The 14,935-nt window shown below is 38.3% G+C and overlaps 1 pseudogene; it reads right to left on the reverse strand.

Annotated features, from left to right (window-relative positions):
- Positions 1-10,836: 10,836 nt before the first annotated feature.
- Positions 10,837-11,771, reverse strand: LOC123824036 (annotated as a pseudogene).
- Between the last annotated feature and the right edge of the window lie 3,164 nt (positions 11,772-14,935).

Genomic DNA, 14,935 nt, shown 5'->3' on the forward strand with positions numbered 1-14,935 from the left:
CCATTTCTGTGATTCTCTTCCTGTTCTAGTTGTTTGCTTAGTGTGCTTTTTTAGTTCAGTTGTTGATAGTTGTGAGTTTGTTGTCATTTTACTGTTCATAATTTTGATCATGTTCTTTTTCTTAGATAAGTCCCTTTAACATTTCATATAAAAAAGCTTGGTGATGATGAACTCCTCTAACTTAACCTTATCTGGGAAGCACTTTATCTGCCCTTCAGTTCTAAATGATAGCTTTGCTGGGTAGAGTAATCTTGGATGTAGGTCCTTGTCTTTCATGGCTTCAAATACTTCTTTCTAGCCCATTCTTGCCTGCGAGGTTTCTTTTGAAAAATCAGCTGATAGTCTTATGGGAACTTCTTTGTAGGTAACTGCCTCCTTTTCTCTTATTGCTTTTAAGATTCTTTCCTTATCTTTAATCTTGGGTAATTTAATTATGATGTGTCTTGGTGTGTTTCTCTTTGGGTCCAACTTCTTTGGAATTCTCTGAACTTCCTGAACTTGTATGTCTATTTCCTTCAGCAGATTGGTGACGTTTTCCTTCATTATTCTTTTTTTCAAATAAGTTTTCAATTTCTTGCTCCTCCTTTTCTCCTTCTGGCTCCCTTATGATTTAGATGTGGGAACATTTAAAATTTTCCCAGCAGTTCCTAAGCCTCTTCTAATTTTTTTTTTGTTTTTAAAATATGTTATATTCGCTATATTATTACAGTTGTTCCATTTTTCCCCCTTTATTCCCCTCCACCTTGTACACCCCCTCTCACCCACACACCCCCCCCTTTAGTTCATGTCCATGGTCACACATATAAGTTCTTTGGCTTCTCCATTTCCCATACTGTTCTTAACCTCCCCCTGTCTATTTTCTACCTACCATTTATGCTACTTATTCTCTGCAGCTTTTCCCCTTTTCTCCCCCTCCCAGTCCCCTGCTGATAACCCTCCATGTGATCTCCATTTCTGTGGTTCTGTTCCTGTTCTAGTTGTTTGCTTAGTTTGTGTTTGTTTGTTTGTTTGTTTGTTTGTTTTCTTTTAGGTGTGGTTGTTAATAACTGTGAGTTTCTTGTCATTTTACTGTTCATATTTTTTATCTTCTTTTTCTTAGATAAGTCCCTTTAACATTTCATATAAGAGCTTGGTGATGATGAACTCCTTTAACTTGACCTTATCTGGGAAGCACTTTATCTGCCCTTCCATTCTAAATGAAAGCTTTGCTGGGTAGTCTTGGATGTAGATCCTTGCCTTTCATGACTTTGAACACTTCTTTCCAGCCCCTTCTTGCCTGCAAAGTCTCTTTTGAGAAATCAGCTGATAGTCTTATGGGAACTCCTTTGTAGGTAACTGCCTTCTATTCTCTTGCTGCTTTTAAGATTCTGTCCTTATCTTTCATCTTGGGTAATGTAATTATGATGTGCCTTGGTTTGTGCTCCCTTGGGTCCAAATTCTTTGGGACTCTCTGGGCTTCTTGGAAGTCTATTTCCTTTGCCAGACTTGTGAAGTTCTCCTTCATTATGTTTTCAAATAAGTTTTCAATTTCTTGCTTTCTTTTCTCCTCTGATACCCCTATGATTTGGGTGTTGGAACATTTAAAGTTGTCCTGGAGGTTCCTAAGCCTCTCCTCATTTTGTTGAATTCTTGTTTTTTCATTCTGTTCTGGTCAAATGTTTCTTTCTTCCTTCTGGTCTAAACCATTAATTTGAGTCCCAGTTTCCTTCCCATCACTATTGGTTCCCTGTACATTTTCCTTTATTTCACTTAGCATAACCTTCATTTTTTTCATCTAATTTGCGACAATATTCAACCAGTTCAGTGAGCATCCTGATTACCAGTGTTTTGAACTGTGCATCTGATAGGTTGGCTATCTCTTCATCGCTTAGTTGTATTTACTCTGGAGCTTTGATCTGTTCTTTCATTTGGGCCATTTTTTCTCTTTTGTCTTGATGCATCTGTTATGTAGTAAGGGGCAGAACCTTAAATGTTCACCCAGGTGGGGCAACGTACATCATTGCGTTCTGATGCTGTATGTGGGGGAGGGGTCCAAGAGGGAACAGTGCTGCTTACTCCACTCTCTGTGGGTTTTCAGTCACTTACCCCGCTACCTACAAGCCAATTGGGCCCTTCTGGTGCTGATTCCTGGGTGGGTGGACTTATGTACATTCTAGGGCCCTATGGGTCTCTCCAATGAACTCTCCTGTGAGGCTGGCAGCTTCTCCCACTGCCACCTCAACCCCCATCAGTGTTTTCAATCAGATGTTAGAAGCTTTATTTCCCTGCCTTGGAGCCCTGGGTTGCATGGTCTGTCTCACTCCCCAATTGTTTCTCCTGGTTTATCTGCATGCAAACATGGGACCACCTGCTCCGCCAGCCATTACCTCACCAGGTCAGCCAATCACCACCTTGCTGTGAGTCCTCTCTGCCTGGCTGTCCATCTCTGCCCCTCCTACCAGTCTGGATGAATGTTTCTTCTTTAACTCCTTGGTTGTCAGACTTCCATACAGTTTGATATTCTGTCAGTTCTGGTTGTTTTTTGTTTTTAAATTTGTTGTTGTCCTTCTTTTGGTTGTGCAAGAAGGCACAGTGTGTCTACATATGCCTCCATCTTGGCCAGAAGTCCCTCTTCTCATTTTTTCAAACTCTTGCTTCTTCATTCTGTTCCAGTTTAATGTTTATTTTTCCTTTTTGTTCCAAATCATTGAGTCCCAGTTTCCTTCCCTTCACTGTTGGTTCCTGTATATTTTTCTTTATTTCACTCTGTATAGTCTTTACTTCTTCCTCTACTTTGCAATGATACTCATTAATTTCTGTGAGCATCTTGACTACCAGTGTTTTGAACTCTGCATCTAATAGGTTGGCTATCTCCTCATTGCTTAGTTCTTTTTCTGAGGTTTTGATCTGTTCTTTCATTTGGGTTATATTTTTTTGTCTCAGCGAACCTGTTAAGTTGTGAGGGGTGGAGTCTTAGGTATACACCAGGGCAGGGCAACACACATCACTGGGTTGTGGGGCAATCTGTGGGAGAGGGGTCAGAAAGGGAACAGTGCCACTTACTCAGAGCTCCATTCTCATCTAGAGCTCATTTAAGGCCTTGAGTTCTCTTCCAAAATCATTCTGATTATTAGCAGAATTCAGTTTCTTAAAGTGATAGGGGTGAGGTCTCTATTTTATTACTGGATATTGGTTGGGGATTGTTCTTAACTTCCAGAAGCTGCCCTTAAGTCCTTGCCCCATGGGCCCTTCCATAGACAGGTCACAACATGGCTATTTCCTTCTGCAAGGCCAGCATGCGGGTCTGTCTCACTTCCAATCTCTCTGACTTCTTCTATATCTGACCTTTCAACTCTCTTTTAAAGTGCTCACCTAATTTAGTCAAATACACTCAGGATAATCTACCTTTTAATTAACTGAAAGGTGAGTGAGTAGGGGCCTTAATTATATCTGCAAAATCCTTTCACCTTTGTCATTTAATGTAATCTAATCATGAGGGTAATATCTCCTCATAGTCACAGGTCTCACACTCAACAGCATATATGGCAGGAGGCATAAATTTTGGAGACCATCGTAAATTCTGACTGACATAGTGCTGAATTGTTCTTCATGAAAATACATTAAGCAATACTGTTAAAAATACAAGAGGATGAGTTTTGAAAAGTATAATAATGTACTCTTATATGTATTTCTGTCTTGGACAGATTGAGTAGGCAAAATATGTGGATTGATATTTAAAAATCTAAATTATATAATTAACAAGATTGATTTGAAAGATTATTAGAACTCTGAAAATACAGAATATACTGATTTTCCCAGTTTCTTATGGACTTCATCCTATGTTAGGATAAAATGAAAATCTGAGAGTCTGAAAAGTAAATATTACATTGGTCAGTCCTTGAGTGTAAGGCAATAAAGCTAAAACAGGGAAGAAATGATTTAGCAACATAATTCAACCACTTAAAAAGTTTAACTATTCTTCTAAATAATTATTCAAGAAAAGGAAAAACAATACTGCAGTAACAAATTAATGACAATGGAAGAACTGCATATAAAAGATGGTAGAGTAATAAGCATTCTAGCCAAAAAGTTATGAAAAAACCAAACATATCAAAGGACTGTTAGAGAAATACAATAATAAAGCAAATGTTAAAGAATTATAAAAATTAAAATGTATTTTTTATGTTTGAAAAAGTAGATCAGAATGCAGAAAGCTATACTGACTACATGGATGGTAATCCTTTGGGATGTAATGATATTTCTTTGTGGTTTAAATTTGTTATAATAATCATATTTTACTCTTGTAATTAAAAACACGTGAGAAATAGGCAAATGATGTATTCTCCACAGGTTAGCTAGAAAATGCCAATTATACTATTTTTCCAATATCTTAAGGAACACATTTAAAAATTAGTCATATAATAGTTTGATATTACTATGTCAGATTCCAAAAGGCAAAAAATATACAGGCATTGCTCCTGAGCTCAAGACAATGAAAACAGAAAATGAGAATCAAAAAATAATTAAACGATCAACCATTTGATGGGCAGTTATTTGATTTTAAAATTTCTTCAGTGGTTATAAACATCTTTAGGTTTTTGTTTTCTTCTTGAGTCAATTTCGGCAATTTATATTTTTTAGGAAATAATCCATTTCCCCTGGACTTTCTAAGTTTATTGGAATTAAGTTAAATATTACATTCTGTTTTATTTTTAATTATTTCAGTATTTTAAATATAAGTTTTTTCTCAGCCTTAATGTTCAATAGCTGTGATTTCTCCTTTTCTCTAAATTAACATTGCCCAAATTTTACGTGCTGTATTTTTTTTTCTTCAAAGAACTAGTTATTGTATTTATTGACAGTTTATGCTATCATCCTGCTTTCTAATCTTTCAATTTTTCATGGTGACTTTGTTTATTCTTACTGTTTTACATTTATAACAGTCCTGCAAGGAGTATGCTGAACTTGCATCTTCATATCCCAATGTTCATATTTCTGAAAGGTAGATTCCTAAAAGGGGAATTAATTTCTCACAAGCATCCAATATTTTTAATGTTGGTGGATGCTATCAAAGCAGCCTTCAAAAAGTTGTGCAAACTTACATTCCCAAAAACTGTATCAGTGAGCCTGTTTCTCTATACCTCATCCACACTGGGTTCCATCAGTCTCAGTAACTTTTCTGGTTTAATAAGCAAACACATGATATGGCCTATAAAATTGATGAAGAATGCAGGGGAGCCTATTATATAAAAAGAAGGTAACCATGGTTGGTTAGTAAGGACAAAATGAGCCATTAAATTTACATTAGAGTGTACAGTTCGACAAAACCCAATGACAACAGAGAACATGGAAAAGAAACTGGGAGAACTGTGGCATTTTTCATTCTTTTGTCATAAGAGAAAGGGGAGCTGAGAACAGAGTGAAGTTTAATGAAGTTGAGTCAAAGTTTCAGTCGATGTCCCAAATGTTTACAACACCTCACTGGCCTGATAGCGCAGTCCCACTTTACAATAATGGTAACACAGTGGGGGAGATCGTGCGAATAAAGTAAATAATCATGGGGAGGGAGAGGATAGTATTTAGGCTAGTGGACTCTGTCCTGGAGGGAGTTCAGGAAGATGTTTGGGAGGAGTGGTGCCACAGCTAAGGAAAGCATCCGGCTGAAGCATATAAAGGCTAGACTGACGTGGGTGCCGAAGAGGTTGTGTGGCTTTTCCTTCAGGATTGGTTGCTTCTAGTGCTAAAAATAAAGCAGCAATGGGCAGAGGGAAATCAGTGTTTTTCACGTTCATTTGTACCAACACTTTATATTTTATAAATATCAGTCCTTTGTCTTTCATAATAGCTTTTTATTGCTGTCTGGATCAAACCCAAGCTCGTCCTCCCTCCCTTGACCTTTCTGCACATCATAATGCTGACATTTGACCAAGGCTCCTATTTTCAGCCTCTTTCCTCTCATGTCAAATTACTTTCTTCATATACCCTAGTTATTTTCAGCTTTTGATCTCATGCTATCCATACCTAAAACCTTTCACTTCGCCCCCAATTCTCATATTTCACAAGTAAAATCTAATCTTAACCTAAAATAGTGTTTCCTCATACCACAATTTCATGGTGTCTCCCTCTCTCTCTCTCTCTCTCTCTCTCTCTCTCTCTCTATATATATATATATATATATATATATACATATATATATGTATATATATATATATATATATAAAACTTAGGGACTGTCAACCGTCTTTAGTTTCTATTAGTATGAAACAAAGAAGACTGGATCAATCTTTTTAATGTCTTCAGGTTCTGAAGTTGGGTTTGGATAATGTGGTGGAATTCTTAGCTTTGGAAATTCCTCCACCTACTGGTTACCTCAAGTCAGTTGACTTTATATAATGAAGTTCACTGTTGTTTTATGAGTTTTGGTCATTTTTAAGAATAACATGTGCGTCTTGTTAAGTGCTGATACATTTATAAGTCACTTTGGATTCCAAAAATCAAAAATTCTGTTATAGAGAAAACATAAACTTATAAAATATTTAAAAACAGATGATAAATTTCTGAAGGATTTTTAACAACCACTGGAGGGCAGAAAAGCATCATGAAGCAGTTTACTCCAGGTCTGGCTAAAGAAGGAAAAGATACTTTATTTTAAGAGTATTTCTAAAAGTACTGAAATCAAGTTACTTTTAAGTTTAATCTTTTATTTGGTGCACTGGACAAAGTTTCAGAAGAAACCATTCATGGTGGTTTTATTTTTTTCACATTGTTTTCTATCAATGTATCAAATCAGACAAATCTTTGCTCTAAAATAGACACTTTAAGGAGCAGTTTGCTGTTATGTGCATTGGGTTTGTTGTATATTTTTAGTAAGAATAGTTGGAATACACTGATAAACTAAATCTAGCTAAACATTAGAGAAATTCATACTAAAATAACAGATTCATGGCTTCCCAGTTTTCAAGAACTCTCTTTTCAATTGTCCTAACAAAACATGGATTCGAACATGGTTCAGAGAAATTAGCTACTTCCCTAACACCTTGATGACTAGAATGCAATTATTATCCCTACTTCCTCAACTTCCTTTCCCTACTCAGTCAGCCTTTCACCCTTCACCCCATGACACTACTCAGGCAAAGCCGTCAGTGACCTCCCAATGGCTGAATCCAGCTAAGCTTCTTTAGTTAGAAGGATCATAAACCAGGACTTGCTAACCTACACTTAAGGGGAATTTATTGGAAGAATATTACAGCCTCTGATATTAAAGATAAAAGTATAGATAGTAAGAAACCATCAACAATCTTGCCAGGGATCTCTGCTGGCATTATATTTATACCACCCCTGAATCACTTAACTTGGCACAAACTTTCCAAGTTCCAGGTGAGCATGCCCAAGTGAGTCACATGCCCACCCTGTGGTTTGGAGCGGCAGAGTGGAAGGCCCTGACAGTCCTTCTCCAACTGCACATATTGAGAGAGGGGTTATTCAATAAGAGGAAATTGGGATGCTATTACCACAAAAGGGAAAAAGGTAGGGTAGCCCAAAAAGAAAAAGAAATCAGTCCTTGATTTCTTCATGGTTTTGACACTTTATGGTTTTCGCTTCTTATGGAAAGCCTCTCCTCCTAATCAATCTTACTTTCCCTCCCACCTCAACATCCTTTCTCAGTCTTGTCTTCTTCCTTTTCCTCTTCCTCCTCCTCCTCTTCCTCTTTCTTCTATAGGCCTTTGGCCTCTGTTCTTGGCTCTCTTCTCTTCTCATTTCATACAATTTTCCACCTACTTGCCAAGTCAAGGACTGCCTCTATGCTTGTGACTCCTCAATCTGTATCTTTACAATACAATGTTCAGCAGCCAGCATCGGCTAGACACCGCACAGGTGCCTCACTGCTTCTCCCTTCTGCCATCTTGTGCTTCCTTTTGCCTTCTTTAATTTTTATGAATGGCATCACAATCCACTCACTCAGCCACCCAAGCCAGATACAATGTGAACTTCTCTCTCTCTTCAAATCTATTCAGTCACTAAACTCTGCAAATTGGGCTTTTATTTTCAGTTAAATGCCTCTTCTTCTTTACATTCCATTTCTATTGGCTTGGTTCAGGTTCTCTTCATCTTAACTAGATGATAATCTCCCAACTGGAGTCTTTGTGTCCAAATTTACACCATTTCGATCCATCTTGCACATGGCTACCAGAGAGATATTTCTAAAAAACAAACCTGACCAGTTTTATCTTTCTGATTACAGTTCTTCAATAGCTTCTGTTGTCCACCAGATAGAGTCCAAACTGTCTTATAAGAGACAAAAGCCCTTCATAATCCAGCCCCTCCCTACTTTTCCAAGTTTATCTCTACCCAGTCCACCCCAACCATAAATATCAGCTCAGCTATTTCCATAAACTTTGCTCATGTTGCACCCTGTCCCCAAAATAACCTTCCCTACTATGTCCTTATAATAAATACTTTTAAGACTCAGCTCAGAGTCACCTCCTATATAAAGACCTTCCCAATGCACAACTCTGTCTCCTTGCAGGTAGAACTGACGACAACATCTTTTGAGCTCACACTTTGCCCTGTGTGTATTTATCTAGCAATCTCTCCCACCTATTCTGTATTCCTTCAACTACAAAAGACTTGGCTTAATTCACCTTTGTACTCCTAGTATGTGGCATAGTATCCAGCACTTAAAATGACTACAGAAGGTGAACACAGTCTGCATACTCACTTGAGGGACTTGGGGAGAACAGTTAGCAACAACTTTTGGTTAGAACCAGCTGGGCCTATCTGGACATCCAGTGTGTGCCAGCAGGTCTCTCAGCTCTGGTTGCAAGGCAGAATTGCTTGGGGAGTTTTTAGAAAATATGGATGACTGGACCCTAACCAAGAACAGGTCCATAATTACCTTTCGGGGTAGGGCCCAGACATGGGTGGTTTTTAAAGGCTCCTCCGAGGTTGTAGTACTCAGCCCCTGGTGCCTAGTACTCCTGAAATAACTGCAGCCAAACTGTGGGATCATGAGAAGAATGCCCCAGCGGCAAATAGCTTCCCAACAAGGGAAGAGAGTGAACATCACTGGCCTCTGACCTGAGCACTGGTTTGTAAGCCACAAAGAGAAATGCTTTCAAGAGCAACACCAGATGGTACCATTTAAGTATTTTGTACCCAGCTCTAAGGAAGTTTATTGAGAGTAAATACTTGTAAAAAGCTATAAATAGTGGTGTCAGCCTTCCTCCTTCTCATGGAAAAATGCTGCAGGAGCTGGAAGCTATTACATTCACTGACAAGGAAAAAGAAGGTATGTGAAGAACTTGGAAACTCCAGTCTGTGTTAGGATTCTTTGGTTGTGAGTAACAGAAACAAAGGAATGAGGAATTTATCCGCATGAACAATTCTAACAGTCTAGGAGATGGTTTCAGACATAGCTGGATCCAGGACAGAAACATGTCACAAGAGTACTTTCTCTATTTCTCCATCCCACAGTTTCACTTTTCTCCATATTAGTTTCACTTTTAGGCAAGGTTAATACATATGGCATTAAAATAATGGCTGTCAGCAGCTGTAGGTTCCTGCTATCCTTGCATGTAGCTAGCAGTCTAGTAGACCAAGAGTACCTTTTGTTCAGATGACAAAATTTCAAAGATGATTTAATGTAGCACAATTCCAACCACTTTGCTATCCCTGAACCGTGGCTAGGTGATAGAATATTCCCATATGTCTACTTTTAGGGATACAGAGATGGAGCCAATCTTATCTACGCCACATAGGTTAAGAATGGAGGGAGGCATAGTTCTCCAAAGAAATGCTGAAAAGGAAAAAATTAATAATTCTATTTTGTGTGTTTCAACTGGTACAGAATTTTGTTATTATTATCCTGTTACAGTTACTATTCTTTGGTTAAAATCTAAAGAATCAGATCCTGGCTAATAAGAAAAAGTAACTTATTATGAGAATAGTGTGGCCCTGGCCAGTGTGGCCCAGTTGGTTCAAGCATTGTCCCACACATGAAAAGGTTGAGGGCTCAATTACCAGTTGGGGCACTTACCTGGATTGTGGGTTTGACCAGTCAGGGTGCATATGGGAGGCAGCTGATCCATGCTTCTCTCTTACATAGATCTCTCTCTATCTCTCTCTGTCCCCCTCTACACCTCCCTCCATTCCTCTCTCTAAAATCATTAAACATAATTTTTTAAAAAGTGTGTCACTCATGAAGTGAAAAGGAAAAAGGAAAGGTGAACAGCTGGATCTTAAAGTCACCAGGAACCAGATACAATCCAAGGACCCTGTAACAGAAACTCACGGGTGGTCTTTTTAGACTGATGGATATCCAACCACTTTCAGTCACCATTCAAAATTCAATTCTACTGAGACAAAAAAAATAAAATAAAAAAAAAATAAAAACACCTTGTATTGCTGAGACAGACCCCTGATTCTGATGATATTATCTGTACCCCGTCTAGGTAACCATACCTGAAAGTTAGCCCCACCTTTCTCTTTTTCTTCCTTCCTTCCTTTTTTGCTGCTATTACAGTAAAATGTATATATAAGATATAGTTTATATATATAATAATAAATATACACACATACAGAAGCATCTTATGTTAACCTGCCTGCCTTTGTTCTATGTAACACACTCTCCTCTGCACTATGTAGATATACATAGTTATATATATAGTTTTATATATATGGTTTTAAAAAACTAATACAGTTAAAGAAAAATGATAATACCCTGCCCCACATTCCCCACTCCCAGCCCCCATTCTGTTCTTTGGGTTTTTTTCTTCTTTTCCTGAATTTTTTTAACTGCTTATTTTTTATCACCCTTACTTCCATTTTATGTCTAAGAGTCTGTGTAACAGCGTAAGACTACTCCGTGGTTGCTCCTGGCCATTCAGTGCTCTGAGCAGTGGCAGGCTGAGCATTCCAGTCTTCAGTAGAGAACTACTGAATAGGCACAGAGGGCACTAGCACACCTTCAGACAAGTCTGTGACCTCAGCTTGAAGAGCAGTAGCTTTGAGAGCTAGAGTCACAGCCTTCTCAGGAGCTACCCGCTCTTCCTTTTCAATCTCTTCAGGACCTCTGTAGAAGTAGAGATCAGGCATGACCTGCCATGCATGGTCATGGGAGATGGGGCCATGAGTCTGCAGAACTTCCCAGACCAGCATCCACCACATCAGACACACTCAGTCAGCTCTCTTATTGTTTCATGGGATGGCAATGTCTACATAGCGCAAAGGAGAGTCTGCATTACACAGAACAAAATGTAAGCAGGTTAACATAGCATACCTCTGTTAACCCTGGCTGGTGTGGCTCAGTGGATTGAGCACTGGCCTGCAAACCAAAGGGTCTCCAGTTCAATTCCCAGTCAGAGCATGTGCCTCAAGATCCCCAGTGGGGCATGTGCGAGAGGCAACCACACACTGATGTTTCTCTCCCTCCCTTCCCCTCTGCCAAAAACAAAAACAAAACAAAACAAAAATGCCTCTGTGAGGGGCTGGTGCTCCCAGGAAACTGGTTACTGCAGCTTCCAGGAGTGAAGTGTCCAGCAATAGGAGCAGGATCGGTGGGAGCAGCAAACTTCAGCACAGCTCTCTAATCAGTATTTCTGGAGGAAATGACACTGACATCAGCAGGGTTTTCAGTGGTGACAATCGCAAAGCTGCCAACAGAAGTTTTTCCCAGGTTCCCTTCAGATTTATAATGTAAAGTCAATGTTGGTGCCACCTAAGTGGGTTCATGATGCAAAGAATTTGAGGTCACCTTTCTCTTTCTTTTGCAGAACATAAAGGGCTCCAGACATCGTGAAAGTTTCTTTTTAAGTTCCAACAGGCACTCAAAACAACGCAATATAGACCGCTTTCTGGTTAACATAGAAGACTTGCTTTTCCTGGTATTAATGATTGCCTTTCTTTATATTTTCATTTTCTGTATGTATATGCAACTATTTTTTAAATTGTCAAATGCTCATCCATATCCTTTTCCATATCTCAATATTATTTTCCATATTTACAGGTTTTATTTTTGCTTTTCAAGCTTCTTTTCATAAGGCTCTTATTTTTATACCCTGGTAGGTGTTAGGGGAGAGTGATAAGCTGCAAGCCAAATTTTTTGTTCTTGGATCCCCAAATAGCAACACATAGGTTTCTCTGCAACCACTCAGTCAAAAGAATATTTCAGTATCTAGCTTAGGAGGCATAGGTCTGGCTGACAGGATTTTTAAGAACAGAGTTGGGGGGAAACTAGGGATGAGAGCCACTATTCAGCATACAGACTTTTACTCGGCTTCCTGTAAGGACTGTGCTTCACTTCCACTTTGCAAAACACCTTATTCCTCCAAGTTCCCAGCATCTCCTCCTTAAGTCAATGGGCTTCTACCTTGCCAAATTATATCCATCTTGTAGGTTTATAACTTTATACCTTTGTTTTTTTTCAATGGGTTTTTTGGAAAGGTGATGAATGCACACGATCAGCTCACTAAGGATTTAACTCATTAAATCCTTACAGGATCTAATTTTCTTAGTTTTTTTTTTTAATCTCATTCCTTGCTTCTGAGTTCCATTTCCCTCTCACTGAAGTATATCCATCAGAGTTTAGGTGTATGAGAGAAAAACTCCCCATTTTTGCCACTTTCTCTAACAGCCTGATGGTCTATTATAAGGTGAATATCTTTGTGATCAGTTCCCAACAGAAGCCTGTTTGCCTGCTGTGTCTCAGTCACAAACTGCTCCCTCCTCCCTCCCTCAAAAGTAATCACCACCCTGACTTTGATGGCCATCATATTTCTGTATTTCTTTAAGTGTATACATAGACATTATAATTTAGCCTTGCTCTTTTTTTAATTTGATGTCTTTTAAGCCTCCTTTAATCTAATGATCCTCTTCATTTCTTTCTTTTTCTTACAATTCATCTATTGAAGAATGCAGCTATCTGACTTGTATGGTTCCTCATAGTCTGCATTTTACAGATTCCACACTCACGGTGTATTTCAACATGGAAAGTTTAATTCAGCAGCTGGATCCAGAGACTTGATCAGACTCAGGTTTAATTCCTTTGGTAAGGTTACATATTACTATGAATATAAACATACTTAATGGGTTTCACTCCATTCTAATTATTACCTTTATTGAAACTCACAATGTCACATCTTTGGCCAATGAAAGCCTCTTTAAGTTGTCTCCTAAGTCCTTTGAACATGACCTTCAGTAGTCTTGAATAGTTCTGCTCTCTAGTATTACAAGATATTTCATGTTCATTCTATATATTTCCTGTCCCAGACCTAGAACCACCCATTTCTCCAAGAAGCCCTTGTTTCTTTTCTTTTTAAAAAATTGTCATTCAAGTACAGTTTTCTGCCTTTTCCCCCCCCCCACCTCCCCACCTCCCTCCCCTGTCTCCACCCCCCCAATTATTGTCCATGTGTCCTTTATAATTGTTCCTGCAAACCCTTCACCATTTCCCTGAAATTTCCTCCCCTCTCCCCTCTGGTCACTGTCAGCCTGTTCTCAATTTCAGTGTCTTTGGTTATATTTTGCTTGCTTGTTCATTTTGTTGATTAGGTTCCTGTTAAAGATGAGATCATATGGTATTTGTCTTTCATCGCCTGGCTTATTTCACTTAGCATAATGCTTTCCAGTTCCATCCATGCTGCTGCAAAGGGTAGGAGCTCCTTCTTTCTTTCTGCTGCATAGAATTCCATTGTGCAAATGTACCATAGTGTTTTGATGCATTCATTTACTGATGGGCACTTAGGTTGCTTCCAGCACTTGGCTATTATAAACTGTGCTGCTATGAACATTGGGTTGCATAGGTTCTTTTGGATTGGTGTTGCAGGGATCTTAGAATATAATCCTAGCAGTGGAATTACTAGGTCAAAAGGCAATTCCATTTTTAGTTTTTTTGAGGAAATTCCATACTGTTTTCCAGAGTGGTTGTACCAGTCTACAATCCCACCAACAGTGCACTAGGGTTCCCTTTCCTCCACAACCTCTCCACTTGTTGTTTGTTGCTTTGTTTATGATGGCCATTCTCAATGGCATGAGAACAGACACATAGACCAAAGGAACAGAACAGAGAGCCCAAAAATAAACCCAAGTCTCTACAGTCAATTAATATTCGACAAAGGGGGCAGCAGCATAAAATGGAGTAAAAATTGGATGATTCACTTGGTTATAGCATTCAAGGTTGTCAATAGTTCCCCCCCCCCCCATAATATATATATATTTTTCACTATCTTTGGCATATATTTTTACTTTTGCAAGTTTGGCTTCCTGTTGTTCATTCTCAATGTTCCCAGATACATAGTATGCTCTTTCAGTATGTGGTTTTAAATATGTATATACACATGCATATAAAAATATATGTAAATATATGTATATATATTTCAGGAAAAGTTTTCTTGAATTATAATGTGTTGTATTTGTTCTGTTAGCCAAATTGGTTTTCTTGATCAGAGACTTCTTTATCCATATGTTGCATCTTTTTGCCTATTTCCAATATCTATCATTTCTCTCAAATCATTTTAGTGTCTTTCAATATTTCTTTTTGACTTAAGAAAATCTCACATTCAAATTTTAGTTCTCTTGGGCACCATCTATTGAGTTTGTTTACTCCTGTGTTCCCTCCTAGAATGGTATTCTTTTCTGAAATCATTTTTTATTTTATTTCTATTTGTTTTTCAACTTCTGTTGCTTCATTTCTGAATTTTTTATTCTGTTTGTACTCTTTCATGTCCTATATGATTTTCTTAATATGTTTATAGTTTTTAAGTGACTTTTTTAGTATTCACACTGTGAAAGTTTTGCATTTGTGGTTTGACCCCACTTTCTTGAATTTGGGGTTTGTGGAGTTAACTGTCATCCACAATACTTTTGTTACAAATGTTGTTCCATACATTTTTGGCTTCACTACATACTGTTTTTATGTGGGAATTCATGGATATTCAAACTCATGTACTACCACATTTCC

The sequence above is a fragment of the Phyllostomus hastatus genome, unplaced genomic scaffold (assembly GCF_019186645.2).
Source record: "Phyllostomus hastatus isolate PE091 unplaced genomic scaffold, TTU_PhHast_1.1 phas_contig_524, whole genome shotgun sequence".
NCBI lineage: Eukaryota > Metazoa > Chordata > Mammalia > Chiroptera > Phyllostomidae > Phyllostomus > Phyllostomus hastatus.